Below are 18,086 nucleotides of genomic sequence, written 5' to 3' on the forward strand. Positions count from 1 at the left end.
AGACTTTCACACTTGAGAGGCTGTGTTTCTGTTCCACAGCACGGATTCTGGTAAGATCGTTTAAATTTTACATATGTTGAAATTTCTGAAGACAGGGCCACAGTGTGACTCCTTTTTTCTTTATAGAATCATGGGTTGATATCTCCTGAGAGAGGTTATTGAACAGTGGGGATTAATCAAATGTGTTACTTTGATTTTATGCTGCTTTATGTGCGAGAATTAATTTCTTCTGTTATGTGTGATCAGTCCACGGGTCATCATTACTTCTGGGATATAACTCCTCCCCAACAGGAAATGCAAGAGGATTCACCCAGCAGAGCTGCATATAGCTCCTCCCCTCTACGTCAGTCCCAGTCATTCTCTTGCACCCAACGACTAGATAGGATGTGTGAGAGGACTATGGTGATTATACTTAGTTTTTATGACTTCAATCAAAAGTTTGTTATTTTACAATAGCACCGGAGCGTGTTATTACTTCTCTGGCAGACTTTGAGGAAGAATCTACCAGAGTTTTTTACTATGATTTTAACCGGAGTAGTTAAGATCATATTGCTGTTCTCGGCCATCTGAGGGAGGTAAAAGCTTCAGATCAGGGGACAGCGGGCAGATGAATCTGCATTGAGGTATGTAGCAGTTTTTATTTCTGAATGGAATTGATGAGAAAATCCTGCTATACCGTTATAATGACATGTATGTATACACTTCAGTATTCTGGGAATGGTATTTCACCGGAACTACTCTGTTAAAGGTTACTAATCCTTTTAATAAGTATTTATCATGTTAAACGTTTTTGCTGGAATGTAGAATCGTTTACATTGCTGAGGTACTGAGTGAATAAATGTTTGGGCATTATTTTCCACTTGGCAGTTTGCTTTAAATTGTGACAGTTTCGTTTCTCTTCACTGCTGTGTGTGAGAGGGAGGGGCCGTTTTTGGCGCTCTTTGCTACGCATCAAAAATTTCCAGTCAGCTATTATTATATTTCCTGCATGATCCGGTTCATCTCTGACAGATCTCAGGGGTCTTCAAACTTCTTTGAAGGGAGGTACATTCTCTCAGCAGAGCTGTGAGAATTTTATATGACTGTGAATAAAAACGTTACTCTGTAATTTTATGTCAATTTAGTTATTGTTATTTACTAATGGGAACAAACCTTTGCTAAAAGTTGTGTTATTTTAAAAGTTGATGCTATAACTGTTTTTCAGTTCATTATCTCAACTGTCATTTAATCGTTTAAGTACCTCTTTGAGGCACAGTACGTTTTTGCTAAAAAAAGATTATAACCAGGTTGCAAGTTATTGCTAGTGTGTTAAACATGTCTGACTCAGAGGAAGATATCTGTGTCATTTGTTCTAATGCCAAGGTGGAGCCCAATAGAAATTTATGTACTAACTGTATTGATGCTACTTTAAATAAAAGTCAATCTGTACAATGTGAACAAGTTTCACCAAACTGCGAGGGGAGAGTTATGCCGACTAACTCGCCTCACGCGGCAGTACCTGCATCTCCCGCCCGGGAGGTGCGTGATATTATGGCGCCTAGTACATCTGGGCGGCCATTACAGATAACATTACATGATATGGCTGCTGTTATGACTGAAGTTTTGTCTAAATTACCAGAACTAAGAGGCAAGCGTGATCACTCTGGGGCGAGAACAGAGTGCGCTGACAATACTAGGGCCATGTCTGATACTGCGTCACAGCTTGCAGAGCATGAGGACGGAGAGCTTCATTCTGTGGGGGACGGTTCTGATCCAAACAGATTGGATTCAGATATTTCAAATTTTAAATTTAAATTGGAGAACCTCCGTGTATTATTAGGGGAGGTCTTAGCAGCTCTTAATGATTGTAACACCGTTGCAATACCAGAGAAACTGTGTAGGTTGGATAAATACTTTGCGGTACCGGCGAGTACTGACGTTTTTCCTATACCTAAGAGATTAACTGAAATTGTTACTAAGGAGTGGGATAGACCCGGTGTGCCGTTCTCACCCCCTCCAATATTTAGAAAGATGTTTCCAATAGACGCCACCACTCGGGACTTATGGCAAACGGTCCCTAAGGTGGAGGGAGCAGTTTCTACTTTAGCTAAGCGTACCACTATCCCGGTGGAGGATAGCTGTGCTTTTTCAGATCCAATGGATAAAAAATTAGAGGGTTACCTTAAGAAAATGTTTGTTCAACAAGGTTTTATATTGCAACCCCTTGCATGTATCGCGCCGATTACGGCTGCGGCAGCATTTTGGATTGAGTCTCTGGAAGAGAACCTTAGTTCATCTACGCTAGACGACATTATGGACAGGCTTAGAGTCCTTAAACTAGCTAATTCATTCATTTCGGAGGCCGTAGTACATTTAACCAAACTTACGGCTAAGAACTCAGGATTCGCCATACAGGCACGTAGGGCGCTGTGGCTAAAATCCTGGTCAGCTGATGTTACTTCTAAGTCCAAATTACTTAATATACCTTTCAAGGGGCAGTCTTTATTTGGGCCCGGTTTGAAAGAAATTATCGCTGACATTACAGGAGGTAAGGGCCACGCCCTACCTCAAGACAAAGCCAAAGCTAAGGCTAGACAGTCTAATTTTCGTCCCTTTCGGAATTTCAAAACAGGAGCAGCATCAACCTCCACTGCACCAAAACAGGAAGGAGCTGTTGCTCGTTACAGGCAAGGATGGAAGCCTAACCAGTCCTGGAACAAGGGCAAACAGGCCAGGAAACCTGCTGCTGCCCCAAAGACAGCATGAACCGAGAGCCCCCGATCCGGGACCGGATCTAGTGGGGGGCAGACTTTCTCTCTTCGCCCAGTCCTGGGCAAGAGATGTTCAGGATCCCTGGGCGCTAGAGATCATATCTCAGGGATACCTTCTAGACTTCAAATTATCTCCCCCAAGAGGGAGATTTCATCTGTCAAGGTTGTCAACAAACCAGATAAAGAAAGAAGCGTTTCTACGCTGTGTACAAGATCTGTTATTAATGGGAGTGATCCATCCGGTTCCGCGGTCGGAACAAGGACAAGGGTTCTACTCAAACCTGTTTGTGGTTCCCAAAAAAGAGGGAACTTTCAGGCCAATCTTAGATTTAAAGATTCTAAACAAATTCCTAAGAGTTCCATCGTTCAAAATGGAAACTATTCGGACAATCTTGCCCATGATCCAAAAGGGTCAGTACATGACCACAGTGGATTTAAAAGATGCTTACCTTCACATACCGATCCACAAAGATCATCACCGGTATCTACGGTTTGCCTTCCTAGACAGGCACTACCAGTTTGTAGCTCTTCCATTCGGATTGGCTACGGCCCCAAGAATCTTCACAAAGATTCTAGGTACCCTTCTGGCGGTACTAAGACCACGAGGGATTTCGGTAGCTCCGTACCTAGACGACATTCTAATACAAGCTTCAAGCTTTCAAACTGCCAAGTCTCATACAGAGTTAGTTCTGGCATTTCTAAGGTCGCATGGATGGAAAGTGAACGAAAAGAAGAGTTCTCTTTTTCCTCTCACAAGAGTTCCATTCTTGGGGACTCTTATAGATTCTGTAGAAATGAAGATTTACCTGACAGAAGACAGGTTAACAAAGCTTCAAAATGCATGCCGTGTCCTTCATTCTATTCAACACCCGTCAGTAGCTCAATGCATGGAGGTGATCGGCTTAATGGTAGCGGCAATGGACATAGTACCTTTTGCACGCCTACACCTCAGACCGCTACAATTATGCATGCTAAGTCAGTGGAATGGGGATTACTCAGATTTGTCCCCTACTCTGAATCTGAATCAAGAGACCAGAAATTCTCTTCTATGGTGGCTTCATCGGCCACACCTGTCCAGGGGGATGCCATTCAGCAGGCCAGACTGGACAATTGTAACTACAGACGCCAGCCTACTAGGTTGGGGCGCTGTCTGGAATTCTCTGAAGGCTCAGGGATTATGGAATCAGGAGGAGAGTCTCCTTCCAATAAACATTCTGGAATTGAGAGCAGTTCTCAATGCTCTTCTGGCTTGGCCCCAATTAACAACTCGGGGGTTCATCAGGTTTCAGTCGGACAATATCACGACTGTAGCTTACATCAACCATCAGGGGGGGACAAGAAGCGCCCTAGCAATGATGGAAGTATCAAAGATAATTCGCTGGGCAGAGTCTCACTCTTGCCACCTGTCAGCAATCCACATCCCGGGAGTGGAGAACTGGGAGGCGGATTTCTTGAGTCGCCAGACTTTTCATCCGGGGGAGTGGGAACTTCATCCGGAGGTCTTTGCCCAAATACTTCGACGTTGGGGCAGACCAGAGATAGATCTCATGGCGTCTCGCCAGAACGCCAAACTTCCTCACTACGGGTCCAGATCCAGGGATCCGGGAGCGGTTCTGATAGATGCTTTGACAGCACCTTGGAACTTCGGGATGGCTTATGTGTTTCCACCCTTTCCGCTGCTTCCTCGATTGATTGCCAAAATCAAACAGGAGAGAGCATCAGTGATCCTAATAGCACCTGCATGGCCACGCAGGACTTGGTATGCAGATCTAGTGGGCATGTCATCCTGTCCGCCTTGGTCTCTACCTCTAAGACAGGACCTTCTGATACAGGGTCCGTTCAAACATCAAAATCTAACTTCTCTGAAGCTGACTGCTTGGAAATTGAACGCTTGATTTTATCAAAACGTGGTTTTTCTGAGTCGGTTATTGATACCCTGATACAGGCTAGGAAGCCTGTTACCAGAAAGATTTACCATAAAATATGGCGTAAATACCTATACTGGTGCGAATCCAAACGTTACTCCTGGAGTAAGGTTAGGATCCCTAGGATATTGTCCTTTCTACAAGAAGGCTTAGAAAAGGGTTTATCGACTAGTTCATTAAAGGGACAGATTTCAGCTCTGTCCATCTTGTTACACAGGCGTCTGTCAGAAAATCCAGACGTCCAGGCCTTTTGTCAGGCTTTAGCTAGGATCAAGCCTGTGTTTAAAGCTGTTGCTCCACCATGGAGTTTAAACTTAGTTCTTACCGTTTTACAGGGTGTTCCGTTTGAACCCCTTCATTCCATTGATATAAAATTGTTATCTTGGAAAGTTCTGTTTTTAATGGCTATTTCCTCGGCTCGAAGAGTCTCTGAGTTATCAGCATTACATTGTGATTCTCCTTATCTGATTTTTCACTCAGACAAGGTAGTTCTGCGTACTAAACCTGGGTTCTTACCTAAGGTAGTCACTAACAGGAATATCAATCAAGAGATTGTTGTTCCATCCTTGTGTCCAAATCCTTCTTCAAAGAAGGAACGTCTTCTACACAATCTGGATGTAGTTCGTGCCCTCAAGTTCTACTTGCAGGCAACTAAAGATTTTCGTCAAACTTCTTCCCTGTTTGTCGTTTATTCTGGACAGAGGAGAGGTCAAAAAGCTTCTGCTACCTCTCTCTCTTTTTGGCTTCGTAGCATAATACGTTTAGCCTATGAGACTGCTGGACAGCAGCCTCCTGAAAGAATTACAGCTCACTCCACTAGAGCTGTGGCTTCCACTTGGGCCTTTAAGAATGAGGCCTCTGTTGAACAGATTTGCAAGGCTGCAACTTGGTCTTCGCTTCATACTTTTTCCAAATTTTACAAATTTGACACTTTTGCTTCTTCGGAGGCTATTTTTGGGAGAAAGGTTCTTCAGGCAGTGGTTCCTTCTGTATAATGAGCCTGCCTATCCCTCCCGTCATCCGTGTACTTTTGCTTTGGTATTGGTATCCCAGAAGTAATGATGACCCGTGGACTGATCACACATAACAGAAGAAAACAAAATTTATGCTTACCTGATAAATTCCTTTCTTCTGTTGTGTGATCAGTCCACGGCCCGCCCTGTTTTTAAGGCAGGTAAATATTTTTTAAATTATACTCCAGTCACCACTTCACCCTTGGTTACTCCTTTCTCGTTGATTCTTGGTCGAATGACTGGGACTGACGTAGAGGGGAGGAGCTATATGCAGCTCTGCTGGGTGAATCCTCTTGCATTTCCTGTTGGGGAGGAGTTATATCCCAGAAGTAATGATGACCCGTGGACTGATCACACAACAGAAGAAAGGAATTTATCAGGTAAGCATAAATTTTGTTTTTTTGGGCTCATAAACTGTTTTGTGGTAACAGAACATACAGATTTTTACTTTCACTTTGAATGCTGCGCAGCTTGTAGCTTGGCACCCTTTTTCTTATAGCAGGGGCAGTCCTTCTTTGCGCACCACATGACAGAGTATGGTCACACTTTCATTTTCTCTTTCCTGATCGAGCTAGCTGTCTGAGAGGTCGCTTCTTTTCCTGGTTGCCTGGGTCTAGGAGGTGGTGAGTGCCCCTGTCATTGGGAGTATAAAGGTGCCATTTTGTGAGAAATAAAAAGTTCATTTCTCCTACATTGGTGTGTCCGGTCCACGGCTTCATCCTTACTTGTGGGATATTCTCTTCCCCTACAGGAAGTGGCAAAGAGAACACACAGCAGAGCTGTCCATATAGCTCCCCTCAGGCTCCGCCCCCCCCCCCAGTCATTCTCTTTGCCGCTCTAACTAGTAGCACCTCCACGGAGGTGGTGAAGAGTATGTGGTGGTTAGTTGTAGTTTTTATTTCTTCTATCAAGAGTTTATTTTAAAATAGTGCCGGCTTGTACTATTTACTCTGCAGCAGAAAGTGATGAAGATTTCTGCTAAGAGGAATATGATTTTAGCACCAGTAACTAAAATCCATTGCTGTTCCCACGCAGGACTGTTGAAACCAGAGAACATCAGTTGGGGGGAACAGTTTGCAGGCTTATCTGCTTCAGGTATGATCAGTCATTTTTCTAACAAGACCATGTAATGCTAGAAGACTGTCAGAAAATCCCTCTGGGATAGGTAAGCCATTTTTCTTACACTCAGTATAAATAGATGGCTTATATTAAGGGCTCTATGCTGGTTGACACTAATTGTGGGCTTAATCGATTGCTTTTTAGCACATTTTTGGCTATAAATAAGGTGTTTTTTTCATACTTAAAACACTTTTGGGGTTTAATTTGCGCATGGCACTTGGTTAGACACCTATTCTAGTCAGAAAGGCCCCTCCACTCTGGAATGAAGAGGAAGGAAGCCTCATTTTCGCGCCTCAATTGCACAGCATTTTTTGACTAGGCAGTTCATGCAGCTTCACGTGGGGAGTCCAGAGGCTCATAAAAGGACTCCAGACAGGTTTATTTGCTACCAAATTTATCCCTAAGGAAGGTAAAGGCTACAGTGAAAGCTGTGGCAGGGGACTGTACTGTGTTAACCGGTTAATAACTGTTATTAGCTCCGGTTTGGGCACTGAGGGGTTAATTGGTCTGAAAATGTGTGTGCCATCTTTTCAAAGCATTAAGACACTGTGGTGAAAATTTCATTAAAATCGGATGTGTATTTAATGGTTTTTTGATGTTTCAGTAATAAAGTGTGCACTTTTATTATTTAAAGAGACAGTAACGTTTTTTAATTTCTATTGCATTGAAGTTCTGTTAATGTCTGTCAAACATGCCTGATCCTTCAGATAGCCTATGTTCTGTATGCTCAAAGTCCAAGGTGGTTCCCCCATTAAATTTATGTGTGAAGTGTGCCATAGCGTCCAAGCAGCTTAACGACCATTCAATCACACTTAAAGATATAGCCCAAGATGATTCTTTAGCTGAAGGTAATGAAGATAGCTCGCTATCCTCTCCTTCTGTGTCAATACCAGCTATGCCTGCGCCAGCGTTGCCCAGTACATCTAGCGCACCAATGATGATTACCATGCAACAGCGACAGTAATGGATAACTCTCTTTCAGCATTTTTATCTAAACTGCCTGCCTTTACTAGGAAGCGTGATTGCTCAGTTTTAAATACAGAGAATGAGCAAGCAGAGGATAATTTATCTGTAGTGCCCTCACATCAATCTGATTTGGCGGTGAGGGAGGGCCTGTCTGAGGGAGAAATTTCTGACACAGGAAAAGTTTCTCAGCAGGCAGAGCCTGATACCATAGCATTTAAATTTAAGCTTGAACACCTCCGCGCTCTACTTAAGGAGGTCCTAGCTACACTTGATGATTGTGAACCTTTGATGGTTCCAGAAAAAATTGTGTAAAATGGACAAATTCTTAGAGGTCCCAGTACACACTGATGCGTTTCCGATACCCAAGAGGGTGGCGGATATAGTGACTAGGGAATGGGAGAGACCAGGTGTACCTTTTGTTTCCCCCCCCCCCTATATTTAAGAAAATGTTCCCCATTGTTGACCCCAGAAAGGACCCGTGGCAGACGGTCCCTAAGGTAGAGGGAGCAGCTAAACGCACGACTATACCAATAGAAGATAGTTGCGCTTTCAAAGATCTTATGGATAAAAAATTAGAAGGTTTGCTTAAGAAAATTTTTGTTCAACAAGGTTTTCTTCTTCAACCAATTTCTTGCATTATTCCTGTAACCACGGCAGCGTCTTTTTGGTTTGAGGAATTAGAAAACTCGCTCCAGAAGGAGACTTCTTATGATGAAGTCATGGACAGAATTCACGCTCTGAAGTTGGCTAATGCCTTCATTACAGATGCCGCTTTTCAGTTAGCTAAATTGGTGGCGAAAAATTCAAGTTTTGCAATCATGGCCCTCAGAGCGCTTTGGCTAAAATCTTGGTCGGCGGATGTGTCGACCAAAACAAAATTGCTTAACATTCCTTTCAAGGGTAAGACCCTATTCGGGCCAGAGTTGAAAGAAATTATTTCAGATATCACTGGGGAAAGGGCCATGCCCTCCCACAAGATAGGCCTTTCAAAGCTAAAAACAAGTCTAATTTTCGTTCCTTTCGCAATTTCAGGAACGGACCAGCTGCTACCTCTTCAGCCACTAAGCAAGAGGGTAACGCATCCCAGCCCAAACCAGCATGGAAACCATTGCAAGGCTGGAACAAAGGTAAACAGGCCAAGAAGCCTGCTGCTGCTCCCAAGACAGCATGAAAGATTAGCCCCCGATCCGGGACCGGATCTAGTAGGGGGCAGACTTTCTCTCTTTGCTCAGGCTTGGGCAAGAGATGTTCCGGACCCCTGGGCACTAGAAATTGTCTCTCAGGGGTACCTTCTAGAATTCAAAGACTCTCCCCCAAAGGGAAGGTTCCACATGTCTCGCTTATCTTTAGACCAGATAAAGAGACAGGCATTCTTATATTGCTTAGAAGACCTTTTAAAGATGGGAGTGATACACCCCGTTCCGATACCAGAACAAGGGGGGGGGGTTACTCAAACCTGTTTGTAGTTCCCAAAAAGGAAGGAACTTTCAGGCCAATTCTGGATTTAAAAATCCTAAACAAGTTCCTCAGAGTTCCATCATTCAAAATGGAAACCATTCGGACAATCTTGCCAATGATCCAGGAGGGTCAATATATGACTACCGTGGACTTAAAGGATGCGTACCTGCATATTCCTATCCACAAAGATCACCATCCGTTTCTAAGGTTCGCCTTTCTGGACAAGCATTACCAGTTTGTGGCTCTTCCTTTCGGACTGGCCACTGCTCCCAGAATTTTCACAAAGGTGCTAGGGTCCCTTCTAGCAGTACTAAGGCCAAGGAGCATTGCAGTAGCACCTTATCTAGACGACATTTTAATACTAGGGTCGTCTTTTCACAAGGCAAAGGCTCATACGGACATTGTTCTAGCCTTTCTAAGGTCTCACGGGTGGAAGGTGAACATAGAAAAGAGTTCTCTGTCCCCGTTCACAAGGGTTCCCTTCCTGGGAACAATAATAGACTCGGTAGAAATGAACATTTTTCTGACGGAGGTAAGGAAGTTAAAACTTTTGAACACCTGCCGAGTTCTTCACTCCATTCCAGAACCCTCCATAGCTCAGTGCATGGAGGTAATAGGACTAATGGTTGCGGCAATGGACGTGGTTCCTTTTGCTCGAATTCATTTAAGACCATTGCAACTGTGCATGCTCAAACAATGGAATGGGGATTATGCAGATTTGTCTCCCCAAATACAAATGGACCAGAAAACCAGAGACTCACTCCTCTGGTGGTTGGCTCAGGATCACCTGTCTCAGGGAATGAGTTTCCGCAGACCGAAGTGGATCATTGTCACGACCGACGCCAACCTCTCAGGCTGGGGTGCGGTCTGGGAGTCCCTTAAAGCTCAGGGTCTATGGTCTCGGGAAGAATCTCTTCTCCCGATAAACATTTTGGAATTGAGAGCGATATTCAATGCGCTCCAGGCGTGGCCTCGACTAGCGGAGGCCACATTCATCAGATTTCAGTCGGACAACATGACGACTGTAGCGTACATCAATCATCAAGGGGGAACAAGGAGTTCCCTGGCGATGAGGGAGGTATCCAAGATCGTAAAATGGGCGGAGGATCACTCCTGCCATCTATCAGCAATTCACATCCCAGGTGTGGACTTTCCATCCGGGGGAGTGGGAACTTCACCCGGAGGTTTTAGCCCAGTTATATCAACTATGGGGCATTCCAGATTTGGATCTGATGGCGTCACGTCAGAACTCCAAAGTTCCACGTTACGGGTCCAGGTCCAGGGATCCCAAAGCGACTTTAGTAGATGCCTTAGTGGCGCCTTGGTCGTTCAATCTAGCTTATGTCTTTCCACCGTTTCCTCTTCTCCCCCGGCTAGTAGCCAGGATCAAACAGGAGAAGGCTTCGGTAATTCTGATAGCTCCTGCGTGGCCACGCAGGACTTGGTATGCAGACCTGGTGAATATGTCATCGGTTCCACCATGGAAGCTACCTTTGAGGCAGGACCTTCTAATTCAAGGTCCATTCCAACATCGAAACCTAGTTTCTCTGCAACTGACTGCTTGGAGATTGAACGCTTGATTCTAGCGAAGCGTGGGTTTTCGGAATCAGTTATAGATACTCTGATCCAGGCTAGAAAGCCTGTCACCAGGAAGATTTACCATAAGATATGGCGGAAATATCTTTGCTGGTGTGAATCCAAGGATTACTCATTGAGTAAGATTAAGATTCCAAGGATACTATCCTTTCTCCAAGAAGGATTGGAGAAAGGTCTATCAGCTAGTTCTTTAAAAGGACAGATATCTGCCCTGTCTGTTTTGTTACACAAGCGTTTGGCAGCCGTGCCAGATGTTCAGGCGTTTGTACAGGCTTTAGTCAGAATCAAGCCTGTCTACAGACCTGTGGCCCCTCCATGGAGCCTAAATTTAGTTCTTTCAGTTCTTCAGGAGGTTCCGTTTGAACTTTTACATTCCATAGATATTAAGTTACTATCTTGGAAAGTTTTGTTTTTGGTTGCTATTTCTTCTGCTAGAAGAGTGTCTGAATTGTCTGCTTTGCAGTGTAATTCACCCTATCTGGTGTTCCATGCAGATAAGGTTGTTTTGCGTACCAATCCTGGTTTCCTTCCAAAAGTTGTTTCTAATAAGAATATTAACCAGGAAATGATTGTTCCTTCTCTGTGTCCTAATCCAGTTTCTAAGAAGGAACGACTGTTACACAATCTGGATGTGGTTCGTGCTTTAAAGTTCTATTTACAAGCAACTAAAGATTTCAGACAAACCTCATCCTTGTTTGTTGTCTATTCTGGTAAGAGGAGAGGTCAAAAAGCGACTGCTACCTCTTTCCTTCTGGCTAAAGAGCATCATCAGATTGGCTTATGAGACTGCTGGACAGTAGCCTCCTGAACGGATTACAGCTCATTCCACCAGAGCTGTGGCTTCCACATGGGCTTTCAAGAATGAGGCTTCTGTTGAACAGATTTGTAAGGCAGCGATTTGGTCTTCACTGCATACATTCACCAAATTTTACAAATTCGATACTTTTGCTTCTTCGGAGGCTATTTTTGGGAGAAAGGTTTTACAAGCAGTGGTGCCTTCCGTTTAGGTTACCTGACTTGTTCCCTCCCTTCATCCGTGTCCGAAAGCTTTGGTATTGGTTCCCACAAGTAAGGATGAAGCCGTGGACCGGACACACCAATGTAGGAGAAAACAGAATTTATGTTTACCTGATAAATTCCTTTCTCCTACGGTGTGTCCGGTCCACGGCCCACCCTGGCGTTTAGTCAGGTTTAAATTTATTTTTTCAAACTACAGTCACCACTGCACCCTATGGTTCTCCTTTTTCTCCTAACCGTCGGTCGAATGACTGGGGGGGCGGAGCCTAAGGGGAGCTATATGGACAGCTCTGCTGTGTGTTCTCTTTGCCACTTCCTATAGGGGAAGAGAATATCCCACAAGTAAGGATGAAGCCGTGGACCGGACACACACCGTAGGAGAAAGGAATTAATCAGGTAAACATAAATTATGTTTTATTGTGTATCCTACTGTTAGGTCAAGCTATGGAGGATTCTGATATTCTTGAGGGTACTCCCTCTATCCCGAATAGTAATACCTATCCATATTGTGTGGAGCCTTGTTGTGCCCACCCTCTAAACTATGTTCCATATGCATCACCAAGGTTATTATGTCTAAGAAGGTTAACCCCTTTAGTACTACTGAGCCGTCCACCTCTGATGACTCGCCATCCTGTGAGGTGCATACCCATCAGTCATCTCCATTGTCACATGCAGCTTCCTCTAACACTCTTGATCCTCCGTCTGGAGAGAGCCTTTTACCATCAGACTTTACCGCGCAGTTAAACACGGCGGTGTCTGAAGCTCTTAGTGCTTTACCACGCCCTGCCAGGTGCAAGCAAAAGGTTAAACATAGCTCTCCGGTCCAGGGGACATCCAGTGATTTATTAGATTTGTCTTTCTCAAGTATTCCAGGATGGGTAACATTTCTAGTCTTCAGAGGGTGAGATTTCTGGATCGGAGTCTGCTGCCTCAGGCTGCATAGGAGCCAGCCTTTAGATTTAAGATTGAACACTTACGTTTTCTTCTAAAGGAGGTTCTGTCGACATTAGAGGTTCCAGAGGCCAAGTTGCCTGATGAACCTTTGATCCCTAAATTAGACATTGTACGAGGACAGGGTAGCGCCAACAACTTTTCCTGTACCTGTAAAGATGGCAAACATTATTAAGAACGAATGGGATAGAATTGGATCTTCCTTTTCCCCTTCGTCTGCCTTTAAAAATGTATTCCTTGTTCCGTACTCTCAGCTGGAGTTATGGGGTTCTGTCCCTTAGGTGGATGGCACTATCTACACGTTGGCCAAGCGTTCTACTATCACTCTTGAGGATAGTTCGTCTTTCAGAGAGCCGATGGATAAGAAGATGGAAACTTTTCTCAGGAAAATGTTTCAGCATACAGGATATTTATTTCAACCGGCAGCGGCTGTTGCCCTGGTTGCTGGAGCTGTGTCCTACTGGTGCGACTCCTTAGCTGATTTGATCGAGGTGGATGGTCCCCTTGATGTTATCCAAGAAAGGATTAAAGCTTTGAGAATTGCTAATTCTTTTATCTGTGATGCAAACATGCAGATTATTTGCGTAAATGCTAAAATATCTGGTTTCTCAGTACAGACCCGTCGGGCGCTCTGGCTGAAGTCCTGGTCTGCAGACATAACTTATAAGTCTAGACTACTTTCCCTCCCCTTTAAGGGAAATGTTTTATTTGGTCCAGGCCTGGACTCGATTATCTCCATGGTTACAGGGGTCAAGGGTACCTTCCTACTGCAGGATAAAAAGAACAAATCTAAGGGTCAAAGTTCTAATTTTCGTTCCTTTTGTTCTAAAATGCCCCAACGTCAGCAGGCCTCCACCAAGAGCACTTGAAAGCCGGCTCTGTCCTGGAATAAATCCAAGCAGAAGAAGAAGCCCGCCCGAGAACAAGTTGGCATGATGGGGCAGCCCATGACCCTGCGCTAAATCGTGTAGGGGAAGACTGTCACTGTTTTCAGGCGCTTGGTTCAGGGACATGCAGGATCTGTGGGTCCTGGAGGTCGTGGCTCAGGGATACGAGAGATATTTTTCAAATCTCATCCACCCAAGGGCAGATTTCTCCTCTCAAGCCTGTCTTCAAAACTAGAAAAGAGGGAAGCGTTTCTTGGGTGCATGCAGGATCTGTCCTCAGGGGTCATTGTCCCGGTGCTTATCGCAGAAAGGGTTTGGGATATTAATCGAACCTGTTTGTGGTCCCAAAGAAGGAGGGAACTTTCTGCCAGATTCTGGACCTAAAGTGCTTAAACATGTTTCTAAATGTCCCCTCGTTTAGGGGGGAGACATTAAGGTCCATCCTTCCTCTACTTGAGGAAGGACAGTTCATGACCACCATAGATCTGAAGGATGACTACCTTCACGTTCCAATCCACAGGGGCCACTTCCAGTTCCTAAGGTTTGCTTTCCTGGATCAGCACTTCCAGTTCATTGCACTTCCGTTTGGTCTAGCTACTGCTCCAAGAATCTTTACAAAGGTTCTAGGGGCTTCCCTGGTCGTCGCCAGAACCAAAAGTATGGCAGTAGCTCCCTGCTTGGACGACATTCTGGTTCAAGCACCATCTTTTCGTCTGGCGGAGGACCATTCGTTATCTCTTCTCTCCCTTCGATCACATGGATGGAAGTTAAACTTAGAGAAGAGTTCTCTTATTTCAAACACCAGGGTAGAATTCCTGGGTACTATAATAGACTCAATATCCATGAGGATATTTCTAACCTACCATAGACGTTGCTTAGCTTATGAGACAGCGGGACATAGACCTCCTCAGAGAATTACGGCTCATTCTACTAGAGCAGTGGCTTCCTTTTGGCCTTTAAGAACGAGGCCTCTATGGATCTAATTTGTATGGCGACTACCTGGTCATCCTTACACACTTTTTCCAAATTTTACAGGTTTGATGTTTCTGCTTCAGCTGAAGCAGCCTTCGGGAGAAAGGGTTTGCAGACTGTAGTGCCCTCCGATTAGGGTCCGCCTTTTTTTGTCTCTCCCGTTATCATTCAGTGTCCTCTAGGGCTTGGTTATAAGTTTCCCAACAGTAAGGAATGAAGCCGTGGACTCTCCTTATATTAAGAATGAAAACATAAATTATGCTTACCAGATAATTTCATTTATTTCTGCATAAGGAGAGTCCACAGCCCCTGCCCGTATTCTCCGATGGGCGGCCCCCTAAATTATATTTCTTTAAGACACGATGAGTCGACGGATCATCTCAATTACTAATGGGTTATTCACCTGGTCAGCAGGAGGCGGCAAAGAGCACCACTGTAGAGCTGTTAAATAGCTCCTCCCTTCCCTCCCACTCCAGTCATTCTCTTTGCCTACGTTAGTGATAGGAAGAGGTAAAGTGAGGTGTTAGATTAGATTCTTCAATCAAGAGTTTATTATTTTAAAAGTAGTGCCAGAGAGTGCTGCTTTATTCTAGGGTGTAGCCGTAGTCCATATCAGTCTCTACAGTAGAGCATTTGGTGTCTTTAGAGCAATGGGAACTTGTGGGACATAATTCTCACTGCGCCTCCCATACATTTATGCTGCCCTTCTCCTGATAGCCTAAGCACACTTAACTCAGTCTTTATCATTTTCCACAGGGCTATGGGAGGGAAAGGACCTCTTAAACCTGCTGAGCTGCCCTGCTGTCGGGCAGATTTTTAGGTAAGTGCTGACTTTTTATTCTGGGTCTGGGAAGAGGATCTCAGAAGAGGTGTAAAGCACTTTATTTGACATAGTGGGATCATAGCTCCTATTGTTAAGAGAGGGGATGCTGTGACAGCAAGCAGGAAGCAGGCACTGGGGCTAGTAGGACTTGACCACTAGGGCTGAAATGGTTAGGTGACTTGTTTGTTAGAATCGGTAAGGCCTTATATGTCCACCAGACGTTTGAGACTGACTGCAATCTCTATCATGCGGTGGCACTATTTTACCTCAGGCTTGGCAAGAGGTTAAGTTATCTGCTGGTGGCTTAATTTTTTTCACTCTCTAATAATGGCGACCGGGAGGTTGATGCTTGACACGCCCACGATGGGCGGAACTTGTTTTGAGCTGCACACTATGTTTTTCTGTAAATGCCGACTGGTAGTGTGAAGCTATTACGCCGTAGAGGGGCGGAGCTACGTTTGGCACCGTCTTTGGTCTGCACTATCCATATTATGTTCGGCAAGCAAGCTCGGTGTTTACTCTTGGCTCAGGGACCGGATCCATTTCTAAATAAAAAAAACTATCAACTCTTTATGTGTAGCTACCTTTTACTAAAATAAGTAAAGTTGGAGAGGTACTTGGTTTCTTTGAGATGGTCACCTCAGCAGGATTAGGCTGAGGTGTAGATATTGTATACCAAGTTAACTTCTTTTGCACATTAAATTTTAAAATGCGACTTTATATTTTAAAGACATTTTTTTCTTTACAAAATGTAACAGGTTTTTGTGTTTAACTATTACCTTGTGAATCAGAAGGAACTAAGGGGTTCTACTAGTGTCTACTTGGTGAATCAAAAGGAACCAAGGGGTCCTAATAGTGTTTATTTGGTTCTGTGTTGCTGTCAATGTGCTTATACAAACAGAGTTGTTTTCTGAATTACTCTCTCTAAGGCGCTTGCTGTTTAGGAGTTTATTGGAGATGGTCAAATTATGCCATTAATTTCTCCTAATGTGTCCCTAATAATTTGTAGCCCATATGCAGTACCCTGTGCTTCCTTTCATACTCCTCCTGGAGTTACCTTGCATTTCATACTTTGTCTGTTTGTCCATACAAAAGGACATATATTCATCAATCTTCCGAATTTTTCTCCCTGTATAGGAAAGAGGAGGATATTTTGGTAGTATATGAGGGGGAATTCTCAAACTCAGATGGGATTATACCTTTATCTGATCCTGAGGTTGCCTTCAATTAATTTTAGCTTGATTTCCTCCCATTTGTAACTTGTGAAGGTTTTCTTTTACAAGATATGACGAGTCCACGGATTTCATCCTTATGGGATTACGCCTCCTGGTCAGCAGGAAGAGGCAAAGAGCACCACAGCAGAGCTGTATATATATATATAGCTCCTCCCTTCCCTCCCACCCCAGTCATTCTCTTTGCCTGTGTTAGTAATAGGAGTGAGGTGTTAATTTTGATTCTTCAATCAAGAGTTTATTATTTTACAATGGTACCAGTGAGTACTATTTTACTCAGGGGCAAAGCTACAAGCTTTTCAACGATGGGAATTGAGACCTATCCACAGAGATAGAGGCTGCTGATTTCCGTGGCTCCCATTCTGTTGCTGCCCTACTGATGGTCTTAGCGACTGTTATCTGAGACCCTATTTGTCCCCACAGATGTGCAAGAGGAGATGAAAGAAGGACCTCTTATTCGTGTGGGACCAGTGCAGACTGCACCAGCATTGAGGTATGTGCAGTTTTTTACTGTTTTCTGGGGATGCAATGCAAGCTCAGAACAGACTGGCCATACTGTGTTGCAACAGGAAGGGGTAATCAACCTGCAAGTGTGATGGTGTGCATGATCGTTTTTCCCCCTGTGTTATATACGCTGTATTCAGCTGTGAGACGTTGCGGGCTTTTAATCACTAGCCCGGTCACATTGCGGGGTACATTGTTGTGTTGTGCGCTGGGGTCAGTTGTGGCTTATTTGTTTATACCGTAACAAAAGGACAAGGGGGTAATTTTTTGTGTACCGATTTACTGCCTGAGTCGTGTTTTACTACAACAGGTGCAGGCCATGTGGTTCTCCTTGTTGAAAGTTAGACTACCACCCACGAAGGGCGTGGCTTACCGTCGCGCGCTTCATCGCGCAGTTGGTGTCCAGATCCCAGCAGTGTTCATCGAGGCTCTGGTGTCCCTAGGTCCGCTTGTTGTATTTCAACAGAGTTGACAAGCGGTCTTAGGCACGCAGTCACCGGGTATCCTTGGTTGGCTCGTGGAGGCAGGTATGCGCAACAGCGGAGTAATTTTTTTGTTTTATTTTGTCATAGGTGTAAAGGCAAAAGAAAGTTAGTGTACTTTTATAAGGGGAGGAAAGTCCCTATAGTGATTGCTAGTATTGCATAAGTTGACTTATAGACCATAAAATTCTAAGAGTTTTAAAATTTAAAGACACAGTACACTCGTTTGCAAAATTATTTTTCAAACGTTATTTTTTAAATTGAATACAACGACCATTTTGCCTTTTCATGGCTGATCTATTGGAGGTCACATGCTCTGTGTTAAGATGCCACTGTGGAACCCCCTCTTACTATTTGTCCCTCATTTACTGAGAGGCCTTTACAGTTTAAA

At 44.2% G+C, this 18,086-nt stretch overlaps 1 protein-coding gene across 1 annotated transcript in view; it reads left to right on the top strand.

The window, feature by feature from the left end:
- Window positions 1-18,086, top strand: part of DDX4 (DEAD-box helicase 4) — a 110,606-nt gene that overhangs the window by 1,089 nt on the left and 91,431 nt on the right. The gene's annotated exons all lie outside the window — the stretch shown is intronic.

Source organism: Bombina bombina, chromosome 2, assembly GCF_027579735.1.
Source record: "Bombina bombina isolate aBomBom1 chromosome 2, aBomBom1.pri, whole genome shotgun sequence".
Classification (NCBI taxonomy): Eukaryota; Metazoa; Chordata; class Amphibia; order Anura; family Bombinatoridae; genus Bombina; species Bombina bombina.